This window comes from Pristiophorus japonicus, chromosome 15 (genome assembly GCF_044704955.1).
Source record: "Pristiophorus japonicus isolate sPriJap1 chromosome 15, sPriJap1.hap1, whole genome shotgun sequence".
Taxonomy (NCBI): Eukaryota; Metazoa; Chordata; class Chondrichthyes; family Pristiophoridae; genus Pristiophorus; species Pristiophorus japonicus.
The window spans coordinates 100,828,974-100,855,513 of NC_091991.1; positions in this window are offsets into that span (position 1 = coordinate 100,828,974).

A 26,540-nucleotide genomic window follows, 5' to 3' on the forward strand; every position below is an offset into this window, starting at 1 on the left:
GTGGGGTTGTGAGGAGGAGAGTGCGGGGTTGTGAGGAGGAGAGTGGGGGTTGTGAGGAGGAGAGTGCGGGGTTGTGAGGAGCAGAGTGCGGGGTTGTGAGGAGGAGAGTGTGGGGTTGTGAGGAGGAGAGTGCGGGGTTGTGAGGAGGAGAGTGCGGGGTTGTGTGGAGGAGAGTGCGGGGTTGTGAGGAGGAGTGTGCGGGGTTGTGAGGAGGAGAGTGCGGGGTTGTGAGGAGCAGAGCGCGGGGTTGTGAGGAGGAGAGTGCGGGGTTGTGAGGAGGAGACTGCGGGCTGTGAGGAGGAGAGTGCGGGGTTGTGAGGAGGAGAGTGCGGGGTTGTGAGGAGGAGAGTGCGGGGTTGTGTGGAGGAGAGTGCGGGGTTGTGAGGAGGAGTGTGCGGGGTTGTGAGGAGGAGAGTGCGGGGTTGTGAGGAGCAGAGTGCGGGGTTGTGAGGAGGAGAGTGCGGGGTTGTGAGGAGGAGAGTGCGAGGTTGTGAGGAGGAGAGTTTGAGGTTGTGAGGAGGAGAGTGCGGGGTTGTGAGGAGGAGAGTGCGGGGTTGTGAGGAGGAGAGTGCGAGGTTGTGAGGAGGAGAGTGCGGGGTTCTGAGGAGGAGAGTGCGGAGTGTGAGGAGGAGAGTGCGGGGTTGTGAGGAGCAGAGTGCGGGGTTGTGAGGAGGAGAGTGCGGGGTTGTGAGGAGGAGAGTGCGGGTTGTGAGGAGGAGAGTGCGAGGTTGTGAGGAGGAGAGTGCGGGGTTGTGAGGAGGAGAGTGCGGGGTTCTGAGGAGGAGAGTGCGGAGTGTGAGGAGGAGAGTGCGGGGTTGTGAGGAGGAGAGTGCGGGGTTGTGAGGAGGAGGGTGCGGGACTGTGAGGAGGAGAATGAGGGGTTGTGAGGAGGAGAGTTTGAGGTTGTGAAGAGGAGAGTTCGGAGTTGTGAGGAGGAGAGTACGGGGTTGTGAGGAGGAGAGCGCTGGGTTGTGAGGAGGAGAGCGCGGGGTTGTGAGGAGCAGAGTGCGGGGTTGTGAGGAGCAGAGTGCGGGGTTGTGAGGAGGAGAGTGCGGGGTTGTGAGGAGGAGAGTGTGAGGTTGTGAGGAGGAGAGTGCTGGGTTGTGAGGAGGTGAGTGCTGGGATGTGAGGAGGAGAGTGCGGGGTTATGAGGAGGAGAGCGCGATGCTGTGAGGAGGAGACTGCGGGGCTGTGAGGAGGAAAGTGCCGGGTTGTGTGGAGGAGAGTGCGGGGTTGTGAGGAGTCGACTGCAGGGTTGTGAGGAGCAGAGTGCGGGGTTGTGAGGAGGAGAGTGCGGGGTTGTGAGGAGGAGAGTGCGAGGTTGTGAGGAGGAGAGTGCGGGGTTATGAGGAGGAGAGTGCGGGGTTGTGAGGTGGAGAGTGCGGGATTGTGAGGAGGAGAGTTCGGGGTTGTGAGGAGGAGAGCGTGTGGTTGTGAGGAGGAGAGTGCGGGGTTGTGAGGAGGAGAGTGCTGGGTTGTGAGGAGGAGATTGCTGGGTTGCGAGGGGGAGAGTGCGGGGTTGTGAGGAGGAGAGCGCTGGGTTGTGAGGAGGAGAGCGCAGAGTTGTGCGGAGCAGAGTGCTGGGTTGTAAGGGGGAGAGTGCGGGGTTGTGAGGAGGAGAGTACGGGGTTGTGAGGGGGAGTGTGCGGGGTTGTGAGGAGGAGAGTGCGGGGTTCTGAGGAGGAGATGGTGGGGTTGTGAGGAGGAAAGTGCGGGGTTGTAAGGGGGAAAGCGCGTGGTTGTGAGGAGGACAGTGCGAGGTTGTGAGGAGGAGAGTTCGGGGTTCTGAGGAGGAGATGGTGGGGTTGTGAGGAGGAAAGTGCGGGGTTGTAAGGGGGAAAGCGCGTGGTTGTGAGGAGGAGGGTGCGGGACTGTGAGGAGGAGAATGAGGAGTTGTGATGAGGAGAGTGCGTGGTTGTGAGGAGGAGTGTGCGGGGTTGTGAGGAGGAGAGTGCGTGGTTGTGAGGAGGAGAGTGCGGGGTTCTGAGGAGGAGATGGTGGGGTTGTGAGGAGGAAAGTGCGGGGTTGTAAGGGGGAAAGCGCGTGGTTGTGAGGAGGACAGTGCGAGGTTGTGAGGAGGAGAGTTCGGGGTTGTGAGGAGGAGAGTGAGGGGTTGTGAGGGGGAGAGTGGGGGATTTTGATGAGGAGAGTGCGGGGTTGTGAAGAGGAGAGTGCGGGGTTGTGAGGAGGAGAGTACGGGGTTGTGAGGGGGAGAGTGGGGGATTGTGATGAGGAGAGTGCGGGGTTGTGAAGAGGAGAGTGCGGAGTTGTGAGGAGGAGAGTGTGGGGTTGTGAGGAGGAGGGTGCGGGACTGTGAGGAGGTGAATGAGGGGTTTTGAGGAAGAGAGTGCGGAGTTGTGAGGAGGAGAGTGCGGGGTTGTGAGGAGGAGAGTGCGGGGTTGTGAGGAGGAGGGTGCGGGACTGTGAGGAGGAGAATGAGGAGTTGTGAGGAGGAGAGTGCGAGGTTGTGAAGAGGAGAGTTCGGGGTTGTGAGGAGGAGAGTGCGGGGTTGTGAGGAGGAGAGTGCGGGGTTGTGAGGAGGAGAGTGCGGAGTTGTGAGGAGGAGAGTGCGGGGTTGTGAGGAGGAGGGTGCGGGACTGTGAGCAGGAGAATGAGGGCTTGTGAGGAGGACAGTGCGAGGTTGTGAAGAGGAGAGTTCGGGATTGTGAGGAGGAGAGTGCGGGGTTGTGAGGAGGAGATTGCTGGGTTGTGAGGAGGAGAGTGCGGGGTTGTGAGGAGGAGAGTGCGGGGTTGTGAGGAGGAGAGCGCAGGGTTGTGAGGAGGAGAGTGCGGGGTTGTGAGGAGGAGAGTGCGGGTTGTGAGGGGTAGAATTGGGGGTTGTGACGAGGAGAGTGCGGGGTTGTGAAGAGGAGAGTGCGGGGTTGTGAGGAGGAGAATGCGGGTTTGTGAGGAGCAGAGTGTGGGGTTGTGAGCAGCAGAGTGCGGGGTTGTGAGGAGAGTGCGGGGCTGTGAGGAGGAGATTGCTGGGTTGTGAGGGGGAGTGTGCGGGGTTGTGAGGAGGAGAGTGCGGGGTTATGAGGAGGAGATTGTGGGGTGTGAGGAGGAGATTGCTGGGTTGTGAGGGGGAGAGTGCAGGGTTGTGAGAAGGAGAGTGCGGGGCTGTGAGGAGGAGAGTGCGGAGATGTGAGGAAGAGATTGCTGGGTTGTGAGGGGGAGAGTGCTGGGTTGTGAGGAGGAGTGTGCGGGGTTGTGAGGAGGAGAGTGCGGGGTTATGAGGAGGAGATTGTGGGGTGTGAGGAGGAGAGTGCGGGGTTGTGAGGAGGAGATTGCTGGGTTGTGAGGAGGAGTGTGCGGGGTTGTGAGGAGGAGAGTGCGGGGTTGTGAGGAGGAGATTGCAGTGCTGTGAGGCGGAGAGTGCGGGGTTGTGAGGAGCAGAGCGCGGGGTTGTGAGGAGTAGGGTGTGGGTTTGTGAAGTGTAGAGTGCTGGGTTGTGAGGAGTTGAGTGCGGGGCTGTGAGGAGGAGAGTGTTGTGCTGTGAGGAGCAGAGTGCGGGGTTGTGAGGAGCAGAGTGCGGGGTTGTGAGGAGGAGAATGCGGGTTTGTGAGGAGGAGAGTGTGGGGTTGTGAGGAGGAGAGTGCGGGGTTGTGAGGAGGAGATTGCGGGGTTGTGAGGAGTAGAGTGCGGGGCAGTGAGGAGGAGAGTGGGGGGATGTGAGGAGGGGAGTGCGGGGTTGTGAGGAGGAGAGTGTGGGGTTGTGAGGAGGAGAGTGTGGAGTTGTGAGGAAGAGATTGCTGGGTTGTGAGGAGGAGAGTGCGGGGTTGTGAGGAGGAGAGTGTGGGGTTGTGAGGAGGAGAGTGTGGAGTTGTGAGGAGGAGATTGCTGGGATGTGAGGGGGAGAGTGCGGGGTTGTGAGGAGGAGAGTGCTGGGTTGTGAGGAGCAGAGTGCGGGGTTGTGAGGAGCAGAGTGCTGGGTTGTGAGGAGGAGAGTGTGGGGTTGTGAGGAGGAGAGTGCAGGGTTGTGAGGAGGAGAGTGCGGGGTTGTGAGGAGGAGAGTGCGAGGTTGTGAGGAGGAGAGTGCGAGGTTGTGAGGAGGAGAGTGCGGGGTTGTGAGGAGGAGAGTGCAGGGTTGTGAGGAGGAGAGTGCGGGGTTGTGAGGAGGAGAGTGCGAGGTTGTGAGGAGGAGAGTGCGGGGTTGTGAGGAGGAGAGTGCTGGGTTGTGAGGAGGAGACTGCAGGGTTGTGAGGAGCAGAGTGCGGGGTTGTGAGGAGGAGAGTGCGGGTTGTGAGGAGGAGATTGCTGGGTTGTGAGGAAGAGAGTGCGAGGTTGTGAGGAGGAGAGTGCGGGGTTATGAGGAGGAGAGTGCGGGGTTGTGAGGAGGAGAGCGCGGGGTTGTGAGGAGGAGAGTGGGGGTTGTGAGGAGGAGAGTGCGGGTTTGTGAAGAGGAGAGTTCGGGGTTGTGAGGAGGAGAGTGCGGGGTTATGAGGAGGAGAGTGCGGGGTTGTGAGGGGGAGAGTGCGGGGTTGTGAGGAGGAGAGTGCGGAGATGTGAGGAAGAGATTGCTGGGTTGTGAGGGGGAGAGTGCAGGGTTGTGAGGAGGAGAGTGGGGGTTGTGAGGAGGAGAGTGCGGGTTTGTGAAGAGGAGAGGGCGGGGTTGTGAGGAGGAGAGTGCGGGGTTGTGAGGAGAAGAGTGTGAGGTTGTGAGGAGGGGAGTGCGGGGTTGTGAGGAGGAGACTGCGGGCTGTGAGGAGGAGAGTGCGGGGTTGTGTGGAGGAGACTGCGGGCTGTGAGGAGGAGAGTGCGTGGTTGTGTGGAGGAGAGTGCGGGGTTGTGAGGAGGAGAGTGCGGGGTTGTGAGGAGGAGTGTGCGGGGTTGTGAGGAGGAGAGTGCGGGGTTGTGAGGAGGAGTGTGCGGGGTTGTGAGGAGGAGAGTGCTGGGTTGTGAGGAGCAGAGCGCTGGGTTGTGAGGAGTAGGGTGTGGGTTTGTGAAGTGTAGAGTGCGGGGTTGTGAAGAGGACAGTGAGGGGTTGTGAGGAGGAGAGTGCGGGGTTGTGAGGAGGAGAGTGCTGGGTTGTGAGGATGAGAGTGCGGGGTTGTGAGGAGGAGAGTGCGGGGTTGTGAGAAGGAAAGTGCGTGGTAGTGAGGACGAGAGTGCTGGGTTGTGAGGAGGAGAGTGCGGGGTTGTGAGGAGCAGAGTGCAGGGCTGTGAGGAGGAGTGAGGGGGGAAGTAAGGAGGAGAGTGTGGGATTGTGGGGAGAAGAGTGAGTGGTTGTAGGGAGGAGAGAGCGAGGATGTGAGGAGCGGAGTGCGGGGTTGTGAGGAGGATAGTGCGGGGTTGTGCGGAGTTGAGTGCGGGGCTGTGAGGAGGAGAGTGTGGGTTTGTATGGAGGAGATTGCGGGGTTGTGAGGAGGAGAATGCGGGTTTGTGAGGAGGAGAGCGTGGGGTTGTGAGGAGGAGAGTGCTGGGTTGTGAGGAGGAGAGTGCTGGGTAGTGAGGAGGAGAGTGCGGGGTTGTGAGGAGGAGAGTGCTGCGTTGTGAGGAGGAGAGTGCGAGGTTGTGAGGAGAGTGCGGGATTGTGAGGACGAGAGCGCTGGGTTGTGAGGAGGAGAGTGCTGGGTTGTGAGGAGGAGAGTGCGGGGTTGTGAGGAGGAGAGTGCTGCGTTGTGAGGAGGAGAGTGCGAGGTTGTGAGGAGGAGAGTGCAGTGTTGTGAGGAGGAGAGTGCGAGGTTGTGAGGAGGAGAGTGCAGTGTTGTGAGGAGGAGAGTGCTGCGTTGTGAGGAGGAGAGTGCGGGGTTGTGTGGAGGAGAGTGCAGTGTTGTGAGGAGGAGAGTGCGGGGTTGTGAGGAGGAGAGTGCAGTGTTGTGAGGAGGAGAGTGCGGGTCTGTGAGGAGGAGGGTGCGGGGGTGTGAGGAGGAGAGTGCGGGGTTGTGAGGAGCAGATTGCAGTGCTGTGAGGAGGAGAGTGCGGGGTTATGAGGAGGAGAGTGTGGGGAAGTGAGGACGAGAGTGCGGGGTTGTGAGGAGTTGAGTGCGGGTCTGTGAGGAGGAGAGTGTGGGTGTGTATGGAGGAGAGTGTGGGGTTGTGAGGAGCAGAGTGGGGGGATTTGAGGAGGGGAGTGCGGCTTTGTGAGGAGGAGAGTGCTGGGTTGTGAGGAGCAGAGTGCGGGGTTGTGAGGAGGAGAGTGTGAGGTTGTGAGGATGAGAGTGCGTGGTTGTGAGGAGGAGAGTGGGGGTTTGTATGGAGGAGAGTGTGGGGTTGTGAGGAGCAGAGTGGGGGGATTTGAGGAGGGGAGTGCGGCTTTGTGAGGAGGAGAGTGCTGGGTTGTGAGGAGGAGAGTGCTGGATTGTGAGGAGAAGAGTGCGGGGTTGTGAGGAGGAGAGTGTGAGGTTGTGAGGATGAGAGTGCTGGGTTGTGAGGAGGAGTGTGCTGGATTGTGAGGAGAAGAGTGCGGGGTTGTGAGGAGGAGAGTGCGGGGTTGTGAGGAGAAGAGTGTGAGGTTGTGAGGATGAGAGTGCTGGGTTGTGAGGAGGAGTGTGCTGGATTGTGAGGAGGAGATTGCTGGGATGTGAGTCGGAGAGTGCGGGGTTGTGAGGAGGAGAGCGCTGGGTTGTGAGGAGGAGAGAGCGGGGTTGTGAGGAGGAGAGTGCGGGACTGTGAGGAGGAGAGTGGGGGATTGTGACGAGGAGAGTGCGGGTCTGTGAGGAGGAGAGTGCGGTGTTGAGGGGAGGAGAGTGCGGGGTTGTGAAGAGGACAGTTTGGGGTTGTGAGGAGGAGAGTGCGGGGTTGTGAGGAGCAGAGTGCGGGGTTGTGAGGAGGAGAGTGTGGGGTTGTGAGGAGGAGAGTGCGGGGTTGTGAGGAGGAGAGTGCGGGGTTGTGTGGAGGAGAGTGCGGGGTTGTGAGGAGGAGTGTGCGGGGTTGTGAGGAGGAGAGTGCGTGGTTGTGAGGAGGAGAGCGCTGGGTTGTGAGGAGGAAAGTGCGTGGTAGTGAGGAGGAGAGTGCGGGGTTGTGAGGAGGAGAGTGTGGGGTTGTGAGGAGGAGAGTGCGGGGTTGTGAGGAGGAGAGTGGGGGTTGTGAGGAGGAGAGTGCGGGGTTGTGAGGAGCAGAGTGCGGGGTTGTGAGGAGGAGAGTGTGGGGTTGTGAGGAGGAGAGTGCGGGGTTGTGAGGAGGAGAGTGCGGGGTTGTGTGGAGGAGAGTGCGGGGTTGTGAGGAGGAGTGTGCGGGGTTGTGAGGAGGAGAGTGCGGGGTTGTGAGGAGCAGAGCGCGGGGTTGTGAGGAGGAGAGTGCGGGGTTGTGAGGAGGAGACTGCGGGCTGTGAGGAGGAGAGTGCGGGGTTGTGAGGAGGAGAGTGCGGGGTTGTGAGGAGGAGAGTGCGGGGTTGTGTGGAGGAGAGTGCGGGGTTGTGAGGAGGAGTGTGCGGGGTTGTGAGGAGGAGAGTGCGGGGTTGTGAGGAGCAGAGTGCGGGGTTGTGAGGAGGAGAGTGCGGGGTTGTGAGGAGGAGAGTGCGAGGTTGTGAGGAGGAGAGTTTGAGGTTGTGAGGAGGAGAGTGCGGGGTTGTGAGGAGGAGAGTGCGGGGTTGTGAGGAGGAGAGTGCGAGGTTGTGAGGAGGAGAGTGCGGGGTTCTGAGGAGGAGAGTGCGGAGTGTGAGGAGGAGAGTGCGGGGTTGTGAGGAGCAGAGTGCGGGGTTGTGAGGAGGAGAGTGCGGGGTTGTGAGGAGGAGAGTGCGGGTTGTGAGGAGGAGAGTGCGAGGTTGTGAGGAGGAGAGTGCGGGGTTGTGAGGAGGAGAGTGCGGGGTTCTGAGGAGGAGAGTGCGGAGTGTGAGGAGGAGAGTGCGGGGTTGTGAGGAGGAGAGTGCGGGGTTGTGAGGAGGAGGGTGCGGGACTGTGAGGAGGAGAATGAGGGGTTGTGAGGAGGAGAGTTTGAGGTTGTGAAGAGGAGAGTTCGGAGTTGTGAGGAGGAGAGTACGGGGTTGTGAGGAGGAGAGCGCTGGGTTGTGAGGAGGAGAGCGCGGGGTTGTGAGGAGCAGAGTGCGGGGTTGTGAGGAGCAGAGTGCGGGGTTGTGAGGAGGAGAGTGCGGGGTTGTGAGGAGGAGAGTGTGAGGTTGTGAGGAGGAGAGTGCTGGGTTGTGAGGAGGTGAGTGCTGGGATGTGAGGAGGAGAGTGCGGGGTTATGAGGAGGAGAGCGCGATGCTGTGAGGAGGAGACTGCGGGGCTGTGAGGAGGAAAGTGCCGGGTTGTGTGGAGGAGAGTGCGGGGTTGTGAGGAGTCGACTGCAGGGTTGTGAGGAGCAGAGTGCGGGGTTGTGAGGAGGAGAGTGCGGGGTTGTGAGGAGGAGAGTGCGAGGTTGTGAGGAGGAGAGTGCGGGGTTATGAGGAGGAGAGTGCGGGGTTGTGAGGTGGAGAGTGCGGGATTGTGAGGAGGAGAGTTCGGGGTTGTGAGGAGGAGAGCGTGTGGTTGTGAGGAGGAGAGTGCGGGGTTGTGAGGAGGAGAGTGCTGGGTTGTGAGGAGGAGATTGCTGGGTTGCGAGGGGGAGAGTGCGGGGTTGTGAGGAGGAGAGCGCTGGGTTGTGAGGAGGAGAGCGCAGAGTTGTGCGGAGCAGAGTGCTGGGTTGTAAGGGGGAGAGTGCGGGGTTGTGAGGAGGAGAGTACGGGGTTGTGAGGGGGAGTGTGCGGGGTTGTGAGGAGGAGAGTGCGGGGTTCTGAGGAGGAGATGGTGGGGTTGTGAGGAGGAAAGTGCGGGGTTGTAAGGGGGAAAGCGCGTGGTTGTGAGGAGGACAGTGCGAGGTTGTGAGGAGGAGAGTTCGGGGTTCTGAGGAGGAGATGGTGGGGTTGTGAGGAGGAAAGTGCGGGGTTGTAAGGGGGAAAGCGCGTGGTTGTGAGGAGGAGGGTGCGGGACTGTGAGGAGGAGAATGAGGAGTTGTGATGAGGAGAGTGCGTGGTTGTGAGGAGGAGTGTGCGGGGTTGTGAGGAGGAGAGTGCGTGGTTGTGAGGAGGAGAGTGCGGGGTTCTGAGGAGGAGATGGTGGGGTTGTGAGGAGGAAAGTGCGGGGTTGTAAGGGGGAAAGCGCGTGGTTGTGAGGAGGACAGTGCGAGGTTGTGAGGAGGAGAGTTCGGGGTTGTGAGGAGGAGAGTGAGGGGTTGTGAGGGGGAGAGTGGGGGATTTTGATGAGGAGAGTGCGGGGTTGTGAAGAGGAGAGTGCGGGGTTGTGAGGAGGAGAGTACGGGGTTGTGAGGGGGAGAGTGGGGGATTGTGATGAGGAGAGTGCGGGGTTGTGAAGAGGAGAGTGCGGAGTTGTGAGGAGGAGAGTGTGGGGTTGTGAGGAGGAGGGTGCGGGACTGTGAGGAGGTGAATGAGGGGTTTTGAGGAAGAGAGTGCGGAGTTGTGAGGAGGAGAGTGCGGGGTTGTGAGGAGGAGAGTGCGGGGTTGTGAGGAGGAGGGTGCGGGACTGTGAGGAGGAGAATGAGGAGTTGTGAGGAGGAGAGTGCGAGGTTGTGAAGAGGAGAGTTCGGGGTTGTGAGGAGGAGAGTGCGGGGTTGTGAGGAGGAGAGTGCGGGGTTGTGAGGAGGAGAGTGCGGAGTTGTGAGGAGGAGAGTGCGGGGTTGTGAGGAGGAGGGTGCGGGACTGTGAGCAGGAGAATGAGGGCTTGTGAGGAGGACAGTGCGAGGTTGTGAAGAGGAGAGTTCGGGATTGTGAGGAGGAGAGTGCGGGGTTGTGAGGAGGAGATTGCTGGGTTGTGAGGAGGAGAGTGCGGGGTTGTGAGGAGGAGAGTGCGGGGTTGTGAGGAGGAGAGCGCAGGGTTGTGAGGAGGAGAGTGCGAGGTTGTGAGGAGGAGAGTGCGGGTTGTGAGGGGTAGAATTGGGGGTTGTGACGAGGAGAGTGCGGGGTTGTGAAGAGGAGAGTGCGGGGTTGTGAGGAGGAGAATGCGGGTTTGTGAGGAGCAGAGTGTGGGGTTGTGAGCAGCAGAGTGCGGGGTTGTGAGGAGAGTGCGGGGCTGTGAGGAGGAGATTGCTGGGTTGTGAGGGGGAGTGTGCGGGGTTGTGAGGAGGAGAGTGCGGGGTTATGAGGAGGAGATTGTGGGGTGTGAGGAGGAGATTGCTGGGTTGTGAGAAGGAGAGTGCGGGGCTGTGAGGAGGAGAGTGCGGAGATGTGAGGAAGAGATTGCTGGGTTGTGAGGGGGAGAGTGCTGGGTTGTGAGGAGGAGTGTGCGGGGTTGTGAGGAGGAGAGTGCGGGGTTATGAGGAGGAGATTGTGGGGTGTGAGGAGGAGAGTGCGGGGTTGTGAGGAGGAGATTGCTGGGTTGTGAGGAGGAGTGTGCGGGGTTGTGAGGAGGAGAGTGCGGGGTTGTGAGGAGGAGATTGCAGTGCTGTGAGGCGGAGAGTGCGGGGTTGTGAGGAGCAGAGCGCGGGGTTGTGAGGAGTAGGGTGTGGGTTTGTGAAGTGTAGAGTGCTGGGTTGTGAGGAGTTGAGTGCGGGGCTGTGAGGAGGAGAGTGTTGTGCTGTGAGGAGCAGAGTGCGGGGTTGTGAGGAGCAGAGTGCGGGGTTGTGAGGAGGAGAATGCGGGTTTGTGAGGAGGAGAGTGTGGGGTTGTGAGGAGGAGAGTGCGGGGTTGTGAGGAGGAGATTGCGGGGTTGTGAGGAGTAGAGTGCGGGGCAGTGAGGAGGAGAGTGGGGGGATGTGAGGAGGGGAGTGCGGGGTTGTGAGGAGGAGAGTGTGGGGTTGTGAGGAGGAGAGTGTGGAGTTGTGAGGAAGAGATTGCTGGGTTGTGAGGAGGAGAGTGCGGGGTTGTGAGGAGGAGAGTGTGGGGTTGTGAGGAGGAGAGTGTGGAGTTGTGAGGAGGAGATTGCTGGGATGTGAGGGGGAGAGTGCGGGGTTGTGAGGAGGAGAGTGCTGGGTTGTGAGGAGCAGAGTGCGGGGTTGTGAGGAGCAGAGTGCTGGGTTGTGAGGAGGAGAGTGTGGGGTTGTGAGGAGGAGAGTGCAGGGTTGTGAGGAGGAGAGTGCGGGGTTGTGAGGAGGAGAGTGCGAGGTTGTGAGGAGGAGAGTGCGAGGTTGTGAGGAGGAGAGTGCGGGGTTGTGAGGAGGAGAGTGCAGGGTTGTGAGGAGGAGAGTGCGGGGTTGTGAGGAGGAGAGTGCGAGGTTGTGAGGAGGAGAGTGCGGGGTTGTGAGGAGGAGAGTGCTGGGTTGTGAGGAGGAGACTGCAGGGTTGTGAGGAGCAGAGTGCGGGGTTGTGAGGAGGAGAGTGCGGGTTGTGAGGAGGAGATTGCTGGGTTGTGAGGAAGAGAGTGCGAGGTTGTGAGGAGGAGAGTGCGGGGTTATGAGGAGGAGAGTGCGGGGTTGTGAGGAGGAGAGCACGGGGTTGTGAGGAGGAGAGTGGGGGTTGTGAGGAGGAGAGTGCGGGTTTGTGAAGAGGAGAGTTCGGGGTTGTGAGGAGGAGAGTGCGGGGTTATGAGGAGGAGAGTGCGGGGTTGTGAGGGGGAGAGTGCGGGGTTGTGAGGAGGAGAGTGCGGAGATGTGAGGAAGAGATTGCTGGGTTGTGAGGGGGAGAGTGCAGGGTTGTGAGGAGGAGAGTGGGGGTTGTGAGGAGGAGAGTGCGGGTTTGTGAAGAGGAGAGGGCGGGGTTGTGAGGAGGAGAGTGCGGGGTTGTGAGGAGAAGAGTGTGAGGTTGTGAGGAGGGGAGTGCGGGGTTGTGAGGAGGAGACTGCGGGCTGTGAGGAGGAGAGTGCGGGGTTGTGTGGAGGAGACTGCGGGCTGTGAGGAGGAGAGTGCGTGGTTGTGTGGAGGAGAGTGCGGGGTTGTGAGGAGGAGAGTGCGGGGTTGTGAGGAGGAGTGTGCGGGGTTGTGAGGAGGAGAGTGCGGGGTTGTGAGGAGGAGTGTGCGGGGTTGTGAGGAGGAGAGTGCGGGGTTGTGAGGAGCAGAGTGCGGGGTTGTGAGGAGGAGAGTGCGGGGTTGTGTGGAGGAGAGTGCGGGGTTGTGAGGAGGAGAGTGCGGGGTTGTGAGGAGGAGTGTGCGGGGTTGTGAGGAGGAGAGTGCGGGGTTGTGAGGAGCAGAGTGCTGGGTTGTGAGGAGGAGAGTGCGGGGTTGTGAGGAGGAGAGCACGGGGTTGTGAGGAGGAGAGTGCGAGGTTGTGAGGAGGAGTGTGCGGGGTTGTGAGGAGGAGGGTGCGGGACTGTGAGGAGGAGAGTGCGGGGTTGTGAGGAGGAGAGTGCGGGGTTGTGAGGAGGAGAGCACGGGGTTGTGAGGAGGAGAGTGCGGGGTTGTGAAGAGGAGAGTTCGGGGTTGTGAGGAGGAGAGTGCGGGGTTGTGAGGAGGAGAGCACGGGGTTGTGAGGAGGAGAGTGCGGGGTTGTGAGGAGGAGAGTGCGGAGTTGTGCGGAGGAGAGTGCGGGGTTGTGAGGAGGAGAGTGCGGGGTTGTGAGGAGGAGAGTGGGGGTTGTGAGGAGGAGAGTGCGGGTTTGTGAAGAGGAGAGTGCAGGGTTGTGAGGAGGAGAGTGCGGGGTTGTGAGGAGCAGAGTGCGGGGTTGTGAGGAGGAGAGTGCAGGGTTGTGAGGAGGAGAGTGCGGGGTTGTGAGGAGCAGAGTGCGGGGTTGTGAGGAGGAGAGTGTGAGGTTGTGAGGAGGAGAGTGCTGGGTTGTGAGGAGGAGAGTGCTGGGTTGTGAGGAGGAGACTGCAGGGTTGTGAGGAGCAGAGTGCGGGGTTGTGAGGAGGAGAGTGCGGGTTGTGAGGAGGAGATTGCTGGGTTGTGAGGAAGAGAGTGCGAGGTTGTGAGGAGGAGAGTGCGGGGTTATGAGGAGGAGAGTGCGGGGTTGTGAGGAGGAAAGCACGGGGTTGTGAGGAGGAGAGTTCGGGGTTGTGAGGAGGAGAGCACGGGGTTGTGAGGAGGAGAGCACGGTGCTGTGAGGTGGAGAGTGCGGGATTGTGAGGAGGAGAGTTCGGGGTTGTGAGGAGGAGAGCACGGTGCTTTGAGGTGGAGAGTGCGGGATTGTGAGGAGGAAAGTGCGGGGTTGTGAGGAGGAGAGTGCGGGGTTGTGAGGAGGAGAGTGCGGGGTTGTGAGGAGGAGAGCGCTAGGTTGTGAGGAGGAGAGCGCGGAGTTGTGCGGAGGAGATTGCTGGGTTGTAAGAAGGAGAGGGCGGGGTTGTGAGGAGGAGAGCGCGTGGTTGTGAGGAGGAGAGTGCAGGGTTGTGAGGAGGAGAGTGCGGGGTTGTGAGGAGGAGAGGGCGGGGTTGTGAGGAGGAGAGTGGGGGTTGTAAGGAGGAGAGTGCGGGGTTGTGAGGAGGAGAGTGAGGGGTTGTGAGGAGGAGATGGTGGGGTTGTGAGGAGGAAAGTGCGGGGTTGTAAGGGGGAAAGCGCGTGGTTGTGAGGAGGACAGTGCGAGGTTGTGAGGAGGAGAGTTCGGGGTTGTGAGGGGGAGAGTGGGGGATTGTGATGAGGAGAGTGCGGGGTTGTGAAGAGGAGAGTGCGGAGTTGTGAGGAGGAGAGTGGGGGATTGTGAGGAGGAAAGTGCGGGGTTGTAAGGGGGAAAGCGCGTGGTTGTGAGGAGGACAGTGCGAGGTTGTGAGGAGGAGAGTGAGGGGTTGTGAGGGGGAGAGTGGGGGATTGTGATGAGGAGAGTGCGGGGTTGTGAAGAGGAGAGTGCGGGGTTGTGAGGAGGAGAGTACGGGGTTGTGAGGGGGAGAGTGCGGGGTTGTGAGGGGGAGAGTGGGGGATTGTGATGAGGAGAGTGCGGGGTTGTGAAGAGGAGAGTGCGGAGTTGTGAGGAGGAGAGTGCGGGATTGCGAGGAGGAGGGTGCGGGACTGTGAGGAGGTGAATGAGGGGTTTTGAGGAGGAGAGTGCGGAGTTGTGAGGAGGAGAGTGCGGGGTTGTGAGGAGGAGAGTGCGGGGTTGTGAGGAGGAGGGTGCGGAACTGTGAGGAGGAGAATGAGGAGTTGTGAGGAGGAGAGTGCGAGGTTGTGAAGAGGAGAGTTCGGGGTTGTGAGGAGGAGAGTGCGGGGTTGTGAGGAGGAGAGTGCGGGGTTGTGAGGAGGAGAGTACGGGGTTGTGAGGAGGAGAATGCGGAGTTGTGAGGAGGAGAGTGCGGGGTTGTGAGGAGGAGAGTGCGGGGTTGTGAGCAGGAGAATGAGGGGTTGTGAGGAGGAGAGTGCGAGGTTGTGAAGAGGAGAGTTCGGGGTTGTGAGGAGGAGAGTGCGGGGTTATGAGGAGGAGAGTGCGGGGTTGTGAGGGGGAGAGTGCAGGGTTGTGAGGAGGAGAGTGCGGAGATGTGAGGAAGAGATTGCTGGGTTGTGAGGGGGAGAGTGCAGGGTTGTGAGGAGGAGAGTGCGGGGTTGTGAGGGGTAGAATTGGGGGTTGTGAGGTGGAGAGTGCGGGGTTGTGAAGAGGAGAGTGCGGGGTTGTGAGGAGGAGAGTGGGGGGTTGTGATGAGGAGAGTGCGGGGTTGTGAAGAGGAGAGTGCGGGGTTGTGAGGGGGAGAGTGGGGGGTTGTGAGGAGGAGAGTGCGGGGTTGTGAGGAGGAGAGTGCGGGGTTGTGAGGGGGAGAGTGGGGGGTTGTGATGAGGAGAGTGCGGGGTTGTGAAGAGGAGAGTGCGGGGTTGTGAGGAGGAGTGTGCGGGGTTGTGAGGGGGAGAGTGGGGGGTTGTGACGAGGAGAGTGCGGGGTTGTGAAGAGGAGAGTGCGGGGTTGTGAGGAGGAGAGTGCGGGGTTGTGAGGAGGAGAGCACGGGGTTGTGAGGAGGAGAGTGCGGGGTTGTGAAGAGGAGAGTTCGGGGTTGTGAGGAGGAGAGTGCGGGGTTGTGAGGAGGAGAGCACGGGGTTGTGAGGAGGAGAGTGCGGGGTTGTGAGGAGGAGAGTGCTGAGTTGTGCGGAGGAGAGTGCGGGATTGTGAGGAGGAGAGTGCGGGGTTGTGAGGAGGAGAGTGGGGGTTGTGAGGAGGAGAGTGCGGGTTTGTGAAGAGGAGAGTGCAGGGTTGTGAGGAGGAGAGTGCGGGGTTGTGAGGAGCAGAGTGCGGGGTTGTGAGGAGGAGAGTGCAGGGTTGTGAGGAGGAGAGTGCGGGGTTGTGAGGAGCAGAGTGCGGGGTTGTGAGGAGGAGAGTGTGAGGTTGTGAGGAGGAGAGTGCTGGGTTGTGAGGAGGAGAGTGCTGGGTTGTGAGGAGGAGACTGCAGGGTTGTGAGGAGCAGAGTGCGGGTTGTGAGGAGGAGATTGCTGGGTTGTGAGGAAGAGAGTGCGAGGTTGTGAGGAGGAGAGTGCGGGGTTATGAGGAGGAGAGTGCGGGGTTGTGAGGAGGAGAGCACGGGGTTGTGAGGAGGAGAGTTCGGGGTTGTGAGGAGGAGAGCACGGGGTTGTGAGGAGGAGAGCACGGTGCTGTGAGGTGGAGAGTGCGGGATTGTGAGGAGGAAAGTGCGGGGTTGTGAGGAGGAGAGTGCGGGGTTGTGAGGAGGAGAGCACGGTGCTTTGAGGTGGAGAGTGCGGGATTGTGAGGAGGAAAGTGCGGGGTTGTGAGGAGGAGAGTGCGGGGTTGTGAGGAGGAGAGTGCTGGGTTGTGAGGAGGAGAGGGCGGGGTTGTGAGGAGGAGAGCACGGTGCTTTGAGGTGGAGAGTGCGGGATTGTGAGGAGGAAAGTGCGGGGTTGTGAGGAGGAGAGTGCGGGATTGTGAGGAGGAGAGTTCGGGTTTGTGAGGAGGAGAGCACGGTGCTTTGAGGTGGAGAGTGCGGGATTGTGAGGAGGAAAGTGCGGGGTTGTGAGGAGGAGAGTGCTGGGTTGTAAGGGGGAAAGCGCGTGGTTGTGAGGAGGAGAGTGCAGGGTTGTGAGGAGGAGAGTGCGGTGTTGTGAGGAGGAGAGGGCGGGGTTGTGAGGAGGAGAGTGGGGGTTGTAAGGAGGAGAGTGCGGGGTTGTGAGGAGGAGAGTGCGGGGTTGTGAGGAGGAGAGTACGGGGTTGTGAGGGGGAGAGTGGGGGATTGTGATGAGGAGAGTGCGTGGTTGTGAGGAGGAGAGTGCGGGGTTCTGAGGAGGAGATGGTGGGGGATTGTGATGAGGAGAGTGCGGGGTTGTGAAGAGGAGAGTGCGGGGTTGTGAGGAGGAGAGTACGGGGTTGTGAGGAGGAGAGTGAGGGGTTGTGAGGGGGAGAGTGGGGGATTGTGATGAGGAGAGTGCGGGGTTGTGAAGAGGAGAGTGCGGGGTTGTGAGGAGGAGAGTACGGGGTTGTGAGGGGGAGAGTGGGGGATTGTGATGAGGAGAGTGCGGGGTTGTGAAGAGGAGAGTGCGGAGTTGTGAGGAGGAGAGTGCGGGATTGCGAGGAGGAGGGTGCGGGACTGTGAGGAGGTGAATGAGGGGTTTTGAGGAGGAGAGTGCGGAGTTGTGAGGAGGAGAGTGCGGGGTTGTGAGGAGGAGAGTGCGGGGTTGTGAGGAGGAGGGTGCGGGACTGTGAGGAGGAGAATGAGGAGTTGTGAGGAGGAGAGTGCGAGGTTGTGAAGAGGAGAGTTCGGGGTTGTGAGGAGGAGAATGCGGAGTTGTGAGGTGGAGAGTGCGGGGTTGTGAGGGGGAGAGTGCGGAGATGTGAGGAAGAGATTGCTGGGTTGTGAGGGGGAGAGTACAGGGTTGTGAGGAGGAGAGTGCGGGGTTGTGAGGAGGAGAGTGCGGGGTTGTGAAGAGGAGAGTGCGGGGTTGTGAGGAGGAGAGTGCGGAGATGTGAGGAAGAGATTGCTGGGTTGTGACGGGGAGAGTACAGGGTTGTGAGGAGGAGAGTGCGGGGTTGTGAGGAGGAGAGTGCGGGGTTGTGAGGAGGAGAGTGGGGGGTTGTGATGAGGAGAGTGCGTGGTTGTGAAGAGGAGAGTGCGGGGTTGTGAGGGGGAGAGTGGGGGGTTGTGAGGAGGAGAGTGCGGGGTTGTGAGGAGGAGAGTGCGGGGTTGTGAGGGGGAGAGTGCGGGGTTGTGAGGGGGAGAGTGCGGGGTTGTGAGGGGGAGAGTGCGGGGTTGTGAGGGGGAGAGTGGGGGGTTGTGACGAGGAGAGTGCGGGGTTGTGAAGAGGAGAGTGCGGGGTTGTGAGGAAGAGAGTGGGGGTGGTGAGGAGGAGAGTGCGGGGGTGTGAGGAGGAGAGTGTGGGGTTGTGACGATGAGAGCGCTGGGTTGTGAGGAGGAGAGTGCGGGGTTGTGAGGAGCAGAGTGCAGTGCTGTAAGGAGGAGTGTGCGGGGAAGTGAGGACGAGAGTGCGGGGTTGTGAGGAAGAGAGTGGGGGTGGTGAGGAGGAGAGTGTGGGGTTGTGAGGGGGAGAGTGCGGGGTTGTGAGGAGGAGAGTGCTGCGTTGTGAGGAGGAGAGTGCGGGGTTGTGAGGAGGAGAGTGCGGGGTTGTGAGGAGGAGAGTGCGTGGTTGTGAGGAGGAGAGTGCGGGGTTGTGAGGAGGAGGGTGCGGGACTGTGAGGAGGTGAATGAGGGGTTGTGAGGAGGAGAGTGCGAGGTTGTGAAGAGGAATGTTCGGGGTTGTGAGGAGGAGAGCGCTGGGTTGTGATGAGGAGAGTGTGGAGTTGTGCGGAGGATAGTGCGGGGTTGTGAGGAGGAGAGTGTGGAGTTGTGCGGAGGAGAGTGCGGGGTTGTGAGGAGGAAAGTGCGGGGTTGTGAGGAGGAGAGTGCGAGGTTGTGAGGAGGAGAGTGCGGGGTTGTGAGGGGGAGAGTGCAGGGTTGTGAGGAGGAGAGTGCGGGGTTGTGAGGGGGAGAGTGCGAGGTTGTGAGGAGGAGACTGCGGGGTTGTGAGGAGGAGAGTGCGGGGTTGTGAGGGGGAGAGTACGGGGTTGTGAGGAGCAGAGTGCGGAGTTGTGAGGAGGAGAGTGCGGGGTTGTGAGGAGGAGAGTGCGGGGGTGTGAGGAGAAGAGTGTGGAGTTGTGAGGAGGAGATTGCTGGGTTGTGAGAGGGAGAGTGCGGGGGTGTGAGGAGGAGAGTGCGGAGTTGTGCGGAGGAGAGTGCGGGGTTGTGAGGAGGAAAGTGCGGGGTTGTGAGGAGGAGAGTGCGAGGTTGTGAGGAGGAGAGTGCGGGGTTGTGAGGGGGAGAGTGCAGGGTTGTGAGGAGGAGAGTGCGGGGTTGTGAGGGGGAGAGTGCGAGGTTGTGAGGAGGAGACTGCGGGGTTGTGAGGAGGAGAGTGCGGGGTTGTGAGGGGGAGAGTACGGGGTTGTGAGGAGCAGAGTGCGGAGTTGTGAGGAGGAGAGTGCGGGGTTGTGAGGAGGAGAGTGCGGGGTTGTGAGAGGGAGAGTGCGGGGGTGTGAGGAGAAGAGTGTGGAGTTGTGAGGAGGAGATTGCTGGGTTGTGAGAGGGAGAGTGCGGGGGTGTGAGGAGGAGATTGCTAGGTTGTGAGGGGGAGTGTGCGGGGTTGTGAGGAGGAGAGTGCGGGGTTGTGAAAGCAGAGTGCGGGGTTGTGAGGAGAGTGCGGGGCTGTGAGGAGGAGAGTGCGGAGTTGTGAGGAGGAGGGTGCGGGACTGTGAGCAGGAGAATGAGGGGTTGTGAGGAGGAGAGTGCGAGGTTGTGAAGAGGAGAGTTCGGGGTTGTGAGGAGGAGAGTGCGGGGTTATGAGGAGGAGGGTGCGGGACTGTGAGGAGGAGAATGAGGGGTTGTGAGGAGGAGAGTGCGGGGTTGTGAGGAGGAGAGTGCGGTGTTGTGAGGAGGAGAGTGCGGGGTTGTGAGGAGGAGGGTGCGGGACTGTGAGCAGGAGAATGAGGGGTTGTGAGGAGGAGAGTGCGAGGTTGTGAAGAGGAGAGTTCGGGGTTGTGAGGAGGAGAGTGCGGGGTTATGAGGAGGAGAGTGAGGGGTTGTGAGGGGGTGAGTGCAGGGTTGTGAGGAGGAGAGTGCGGAGATGTGAGGAAGAGAGTGTGGAGTTGTGCGGAGGATAGTGCGGGGTTGTGAGGAGGAGAGTGCGGGGTTGTGAGGGGGAGAGTGCTGGGTTGTGAGGAGGAGAGTGTGGAGTTGTGCGGAGGATAGTGCGGGGTTGTGAGGAGGAGAGTGCGGGGTTGTGAGGGGGAGAGTGCGGGGTTGTGAGGAGGAGAGTGCGAGGTTGTGAGGAGGAGAGTGCGGGGTTGTGAGGGGGAGAGTGCGGGTTTGTGAGGAGGAGAGTGCGGGGTTGTGAGGAGGAAAGTGCGGGGTTGTGAGGAGGAGAGTGCGAGGTTGTGAGGAGGAAAGTGCGGGGTTGTGAGGGGGAGAGTGCAGGGTTGTGAGAAGGAGAGTGCGGGGTTGTGAGGGGGAGAGTGCGAGGTTGTGAGGAGGAGACTGCGGGGTTGTGAGGAGGAGAGTGCGGGGTTGTGAGGAGGAGAGTGCGGGGTTGTGAGGAGGAGACTGCGGGGTTGTGAGGAGGAAAGTGCGGGGTTGTGAGGAGGAGAGTGCGAGGTTGTGAGGAGGAAAGTGCGGGGTTGTGAGGAGGAGAGTGTGGAGTTGTGCGGAGGAGAGTGCGGGGTTGTGAGGAGGAAAGTGCGGGGTTGTGAGGAGGAGAGTGCGAGGTTGTGAGGAGGAGAGTGCGGGGTTGTGAGGGGGAGAGTGCAGGGTTGTGAGGAGGAGAGTGCGGGGTTGTGAGGGGGAGAGTGCGAGGTTGTGAGGAGGAGACTGCGGGGTTGTGAGGAGAAGAGTGCGGGGTTGTGAGGGGGAGAGTGCAGGGTTGTGAGGAGGAGAGTGCGGGGTTGTGAGGGGGAGAGTGCGAGGTTGTGAGGAGGAGACTGCGGGGTTGTGAGGAGGAGAGTGCGGGGTTGTGAGGAGGAGAGTGCGGGGTTGTGAGGGGGAGAGTGCGAGGTTGTGAGGAGGAGACTGCGGGGTTGTGAGGAGGAGAGTGCGGGGTTGTGAGGAGGAGAGTGCGGGGGTGTGAGAAGGAGAGTGCGGAGTTGTGAGGAGGAGAGTGCGGGGGTGTGAGGAGGAGAGTTTGGGGTTGTGAGGAGGAGAGTGCGGGGGTGTGAGGAGGAGAGTGCGGGGGTGTGAGAAGGAGAGTGCGGAGTTGTGAGGAGGAGAGTGCGGGGGTGTGAGGAGGAGAGTTTGGGGTTGTGAGGAGGAGAGTGCGGGGGTGTGAGGAGGAGAGTGCGGAGTTGTGAGGAGGAGAGTGCGGAGTTGTGAGAGGGAGAGTGCGGGGTTGTGAGGAGGAGAGCGCGGGATTGTGAGGAGGAGACTGCGGGGTTGTGAGGAGGAGAGTGCGGGGGTGTGAGGAGGAGAGTGCGGAGTTGTGAGGAGGAGAGTGCGGGGGTGTGAGGAGGAGAGTTTGGGGTTGTGAGGAGGAGAGTGTGGTGTTGTGAGGAGCAGAGTGCGGGGTTGTGAGGAGGAGAGTGCGGAGTTGTGAGGAGGAGATTGCTAGGTTGTGAGGGGGAGTGTGCGGGGTTGTGAGGAGGAGAGTGCGGGGCTGTGAGGAGGAGAGTGCAAGGTTGTGAAGAGGAAAGTGCGGGGTTGAGAGGAGGAGGGTGCGGGACTGTGAGGAGGAGAATGAGGGGTTGTGAGGAGGAGGGTGCGGGACTGTGAGCAGGAGAATGAGGGGTTGTGAGGAGGAGAGTGCGGGGTTATGAGGAGGAGAGTGAGGGGTTGTGAGGGGGTGAGTGCAGGGTTGCGAGGAGGAGAGTGCGGAGATGTGAGGAAGAGAGTGCAGGGTTGTGAGGAGGAGAGTGCGGAGATGTGAGGAGGAGAGTGCTGGGTTGTGAGGGGGAGAGTGCGGGGTTGTGAGGAGGAGAGTGCGGAGATGTGAGGAGGAGAGTGCTGGGTTGTGAGGGGGTGAGTGCAGGGTTGCGAGGAGGAGAGTGCGGAGATGTGAGGAAGAGAGTGCGGGGTTGTGAGGAGGAGAGTGCGGGGTTGTGAGGAGGAGAGTGCGGAGTTGTGAGGAGGAGAGTGGGGGGTTGTGATGAGGAGAGTGCGGGGTTGTGAAGAGGAGAGTACGGGGTTGTGAGGAGGAGAGTGTGGGGTTGTGAGGAGGAGAGTGTGGGGTTGTGAGGAGGAGAGTGCGGGGTTGTGAGGGGGAGAGTGCGGGGTTGTGAGGAGGAGAGCGCTGGGTTGTGAGGAGGAGAGTGTGGGGTCTGTAAGGGGGAAAGCGCGTGGTTGTGAGGAGGAGAGTACGGGGTTGTGAAGAGGAGAGTGCGGGGTTGTGAGGAGGAGAGTGCAGGGTTGTAAGGAGGAGAGTGGGGGTTGTGAGGAGGAGAGTGTGGGGTTGTGAGGAGGAGAGTGCGGGGTTGTGAGGAGGAGAGTGCGGGGTTGTGAGGAGGAGAGTGCGGGGTTGTGAGGAGGAGAGTGCGGTGTTGTGAGGAAGAGAGTGCGGGGTTGTGAGGAGGAGAGTGCGGGGTTGTGAGGAGGAGAGAGCGGTGCTGTGAGGTGGAGAGTGTGGAGTTGTGAAGAGGAGAGTGCGGGGTTGTGAGGAGGAGAGTGTGGGGTTGTGAGGAGGAGAGTGCTAGGTTGTGAGGAGGAGAGTGCAGGGTAGTGAGGAGGAGAGTGCGGGGTTGTAAGGAGGAGAGTGCGGGGCTGTGAGGAGGAGAGTGTGGGGTTGTGAGGAGGAGAGTGCTGGGTTGTGAGGAGGAGAGTGCTGGGTAGTGAGGAGGAGACTGCGGGGTTGTGAGGGGGAGAGTGCGGGGTTGTGAGGAGGAGAGTGTGGGGTTGTGAGGTGGAGAGTGTGGGGTTGTGAGGAGGAGAGTGTGGGGTTGTGAGGAGGAGAGTGCTGGGTAGTGAGGAGGAGACTGCGGGGTTGTGAGGGGGAGAGTGCGGGGTTGTGAGGAGGAGAGTGTGGGGTTGTGAGGTGGAGAGTGCGGGGTTGTGAGGAGGAGAGTGCGGGGTTGTGAGGAGGAGAGTGCGGGGTTGTGAGGAGGAGAGTGCTGGGTTGTGAGGAGGAGAGTGCTGGGTAGTGAGGAGGAGACTGCGGGGTTGTGAGGGGGAGAGTGCGGGGCTGTGAGGAGAAGAGTGTGGAGTTGTGAGGAGCAGAGTGCGGGGTTGTGAGGTGGAGAGTGTGGGGTTGTGAGGAGGAGATTGCTCGGTTGTGAGAGGGAGAGTGCGGGGTTGTGAGGAGCAGAGTGCGGGGGTGTGAGGAGGAGAGTGCGGTGTTGTGAGAGGGAGAGTGCGGGGTTGTGAGGCGGAGACTGCGGGGTTGTGAGGAGGAGAGTGCGGGGTTGTGAGGAGCAGAGTGCGGGGTTGTGAGGTGGAGAGTGCGGTGTTGTGAGGAGGAGAGTGCGGGGTTGTGAGGAGGAGAGTGCGGGGTTGTGAGGAGGAGAGTGCGGGATTATGAGGAGGAGAGTGCGGGGTTGTGAGGAGGAGAGTGCGGGGTTGTGAGGAGCAGAGTGCGGGATTGTGAGGAGCAGAGTGCGGGATTATGAGGAGGAGAGTGCGGGGTTGTGAGGAGGAGAGTGCGGAGTTGTGAGGAGGAGAGTGAGTGGATGTGAGGAGGAGAGTGTGGTGCTGCGAGTAGGAGAGTGCGGGGTTGTATGGAGGAGATTGCGGGGTTGTGAGGAGGAGAATGCGGGTTTGTGAGGTGGAGAGTGTGGGGTTGTGAGGAGCAGAGTGCGGGGTTGTGAGGAGAGTGCGGGGCTGTGAGGAGGAGAGTGCGGAGTTGTGAGGAGGAGATTGCTGGGTTGTGAGGCGGAGTGTGCGGGGTTGTGAGGAGGAGAGTGCGGGATTATGAGGAGGAGAGTGCGGGGTTGTGAGGAGGAGAGTGCGGGGTTGTGAGGAGGAGAGTGCGGGGTTGTGAGGAGGAGAGTACGGGGTTGTGAGGCGGAGTGTGCGGGGTTGTGAGGAGGAGAGTGCGGGGTTATGAGGAGGAGAGTGCGGGGTTGTGAGGAGGAGAGTGCAAGGTTGTAAAGAGGAGAGGTCGGGGTTGTGAGGAAGAGAGCACAGGGTTGAGAGGAGGAGAGCGCAGTGCTGTGAGGAGGAGAGTGCGGGGTTGTGAGGAGCAGAGTGCGGGGTTGTGAGGAGGAGATTGCTAGGTTGTGAGGAGGAGATTGCTGGGTTGTGACGGGGAGAGTGCGGGGTTATGAGGAGGAGAGTGCGGGGTTGTGAGAAGGAGAGTGCAAGGTTGTGAAGAGGAGAGTTCGGGGTTGTGAGGAGGAGAGCACGGGGTTGAGAGGAGGAGAGCGCGGTGCTGTGAGGAGGAGAGTGAGGGGATGTGAGGAGTGGAGTGCGGCTTTGTGAGGGGCAGAGTGCTGGGTTGTGAGGTGGAGAGTGCGGGGTTGTGAGGAGGAGAGTGCGGGGTTATGAGGAGGAGAGTGCGGGGTTGTGAGGAGAAGAGTGCGAGTTTATGAGGCGGAGAGTCCGGGGTTGTGAGGAGGAGAGCACGGGGTTGTGAGGAGGAGAGTGCAGGATTGTGAGGACAAGAGCGCTGGGTTGTGAGGAGGAGAGTGCGGGGTTGTGAGGAGTAGAGCGCGGTGCTGTGAGGAGGAGTGTGCGGGGTTGTGAGGAGGAGAGTGCTGGGTAGTGAGGAGGAGAGTGCGGGATTGTGAGGAGGAGAGTGCTGCGTTGTGAGGAGGAGAGTGTGGTGTTGTGAGGAAGAGAGCGCGGTGCTGTGAGGAGGAGAGTGCAGGATTGTGAGGACAAGAGCGCTGGGTTGTGAGGAGGAGAGTGCGTGGTTTTGAGGAGGAGAGTGCGGGGTTGTGAGGAGGAGAGTTCGGGGTTGTGAGGAGGAGAGAGCGGTGCTGTGAGGTGGAGAGTGTGGAGTTGTGAGGAGGAGATTGCTAGGTTGTGAGGAGGAGAGTGCTGGGTAGTGAGGAGGAGAGTGTGGGGTTGTGAGGAGGAGAGTGTGGGGTTGTGAGGAGGAGAGTGTGGGGTTGTGAGGAGGAGAGTGCTAGGTTGTGAGGAGGAGAGTGCTGGGTAGTGAGGAGGAGAGTGCGGGGTTGTAAGGAGGAGAGTGCGGGGCTGTGAGGAGAAGAGTGTGGAGTTGTGAGGAGGAGAGTGCGGGGCTGTGAGGAGAAGAGTGTGGAGTTGTGAGGAGGAGATTGCTGGGTTGTGAGAGGGAGAGTGCAGGGTTGTGAAGAGGAGAGTGCGGGGCTGTGAGGAGAAGAGTGTGGGGTTGTGAGGAGGAGAGTGTGGGGTTGTGAGGAGGAGAGTGCGGGGTTGTGAGGAGGAGAGTGCGGGGTTGTGAGGAGGAGATTGCAGGGTTGTGAGGGGGAGAGTGTGGGGTTGTGGGGAGGAGAGTGCTGCGTTGTGAGGAGGAGAGTGCGGGGTTGTGAGGAGGAGAGTGTGGGGTTGTGAGGAGGAGAGTGCGGAGTTGTGGGGAGGAGAGTGTGGGGTTGTGAGGAGGAGAGTGCGGGGTTGTGGGGAGGAGAGTGCGGGGTTGTGAGGAGGAGAATGCGGGTTTGTGATGAGGAGAGTGTGGGGTTGTGAGGAGCAGAGTGCGGGGTTGTGAGGAGAGTGCGGGGTTGTGAGGAGGAGAGTGCGGAGTTGTGAGAAGGAGATTGCTAGGTTGTGAGGGGGAGTGTGCGGGGTTGTGAGGAGGAGAGTGCGGGGTTGTGAGGAGGAGAGTGCGAGGTTGTGAAGAGGAGAGTTCGGGGTTGTGAGGAGGAGAGCACGGGGTTGAGAGGAGGAGAGCGCGGTGCTGTGAGGAGGAGAGTGAGGGAATGTGAGGAGGGGAGTGCGGCTTTGTGAGGAGGAGAGTGCGTGGTTTTGAGGAGGAGTGCGGGGTTGTGAGGTGGACAGTGCGGGGTTGTGAGGAGGAGATTGCGGGGTTGTGAGGAGGAGAGTGCGGGGCTGTGAGGAGAAGAGTGTGGAGTTGTGAGGAGCAGAGTGCGGGGTTGTGAGGAGGAGAGTGCGGGGTTGTGAGGAGCAGAGTGCGGGGTTGTGAGGAGGAGAGTGCGGGGTTGTGAGGAGGAGAGTGCGGGGTTGTGAGGAGGAGAGCGCTGGGTTGTTAGGAGGAGATTGCTGGTTTGTGAGTGGGAGAGTGCGAGGTTGTGAGGAGTAGAGCGCGGTGCTGTGAGGTGGAGAGTGTGGGGTTGTGAGGAGGAGAGTGCTGGGTTGTGAGGGGGAGAGTGCGTGGTTGTGAGGAGGAGAGTGCTGGGATGTGAGGAGGAGAGCGCGGGTTGTGAGGAGGAGACTGCGGGGTTGTGAGGAGGAGAGTGCGGGGCTGTGAGGAGAAGAGTGTGGAGTTGTGAGGAGCAGAGTGCGGGGTTGTGAGGTGGAGAGTGTGGGGTTGTGAGGAGGAGATTGCTCGGTTGTGAGAGGGAGAGTGCGGGGTTGTGAGGAGCAGAGTGCGGGGGTGTGAGGAGGAGAGTGCGGGATTATGAGGAGGAGAGTGCGGGGTTGTGAGGAGGAGAGTGCGGGATTATGAGGAGGAGAGTGCGGGGTTGTGAGGAGGAGAGTGCGGGATCATGAGGAGGAGAGTGCGGGTTTGTGAGGAGGAGAGTGCGGGATTATGAGGAGGAGAGTGCGGGGTTGTGAGGAGGAGAGTGCGGGGTTGTGAGGAGGAGAGGGCGGGGTTGTGAGGTGGAGAGTGCGGTGTTGTGAGGAGGAGAGTGCGGGGTTGTGAGGAGGAGAGTGCGGGATTATGAGGAGGAGAGTGCGGGGTTGTGAGGAGGAGAGTGCGTGGTTGTGAGGAGGAGAGTGCGGGGTTGTGAGTAGGAGAGTGCGGGGTTGTGAGGTGGAGAGTGCGGTGTTGTGAGGAGGAGAGTGCGGGGTTGTGAGGAGGAGAGTGCGGGGTTGTGAGGAGCAGAGTGCGGGATTATGAGGAGGAGAGTGCGGGGTTGTGAGGAGGAGAGTGCGGGGTTGTGAGGAGGAGAGTGCGGGGTTGTGAGGAGGAGAGTGCGGAGTTGTGAGGAGGAGAGTGAGTGGATGTGAGGAGGAGAGTGTGGTGCTGTGAGTAGGAGAGTGCGGGGTTGTATGGAGAAGATTGCGGGGTTGTGAGGAGGAGAATTCGGGGTTGTGAGGAGGAGAGTGTGGGGTTGTGAGGAGCAGAGTGCGGGGTTGTGAGGAGAGTGCGGGGCTGTGAGGAGGAGAGTGCGGAGTTGTGAGGAGGAGATTGCTGGGTTGTGAGGCGGAGTGTGCGGGGTTGTGAGGAGGAGAGTACGGGGTTGTGAGGCGGAGTGTGCGGGGATGTGAGGAGGAGAGTGCGGGGTTATGAGGAGGAGAGTGCGGGGTTGTGAGGAGGAGAGTGCAAGGTTGTAAAGAGGAGAGTTCGGGGTTGTGAGGAAGAGAGCACAGGGTTGAGAGGAGGAGAGTGCGGGGTTGTGAGGAGCAGAGCACGGTGCTGTGAGGAGGAGAGTGCGGAGTTGTGAGGAGGAGATTGTTAGGTTGTGAGGGGGAGAGTGCGGGGTTATGAGGAGGAGAGTGCGGGGTTGTGAGAAGGAGAGTGCAAGGTTGTGAAGAGGAGAGTTCGGGGTTGAGAGGAGGAGAGCGCGGTGCTGTGAGGAGGAGAGTGAGGGGATGTGAGGAGTGGAGTGCGGCTTTGTGAGGGGGAGAGTGCTGGGTTGTGAGGTGGAGAGTGCGGGGTTGTGAGCAGGAGAGTGCGGGGTTGTGAGGTGGAGAGTGCGGGGTTGTGAGGTGGAGAGTGCGGGGTTGTGAGGTGGAGAGTGCGGGGTTGTGAGCAGGAGAGTGCGGGGTTGTGAGGAGGAGAGTGCGGGGTTGTGAGGTGGAGAGTGCGGGGTTGTGAGGTGGAGAGTGCGGGGTTGTGAGGTGGAGAGTGCGGGGTTGTGAGCAGGAGAG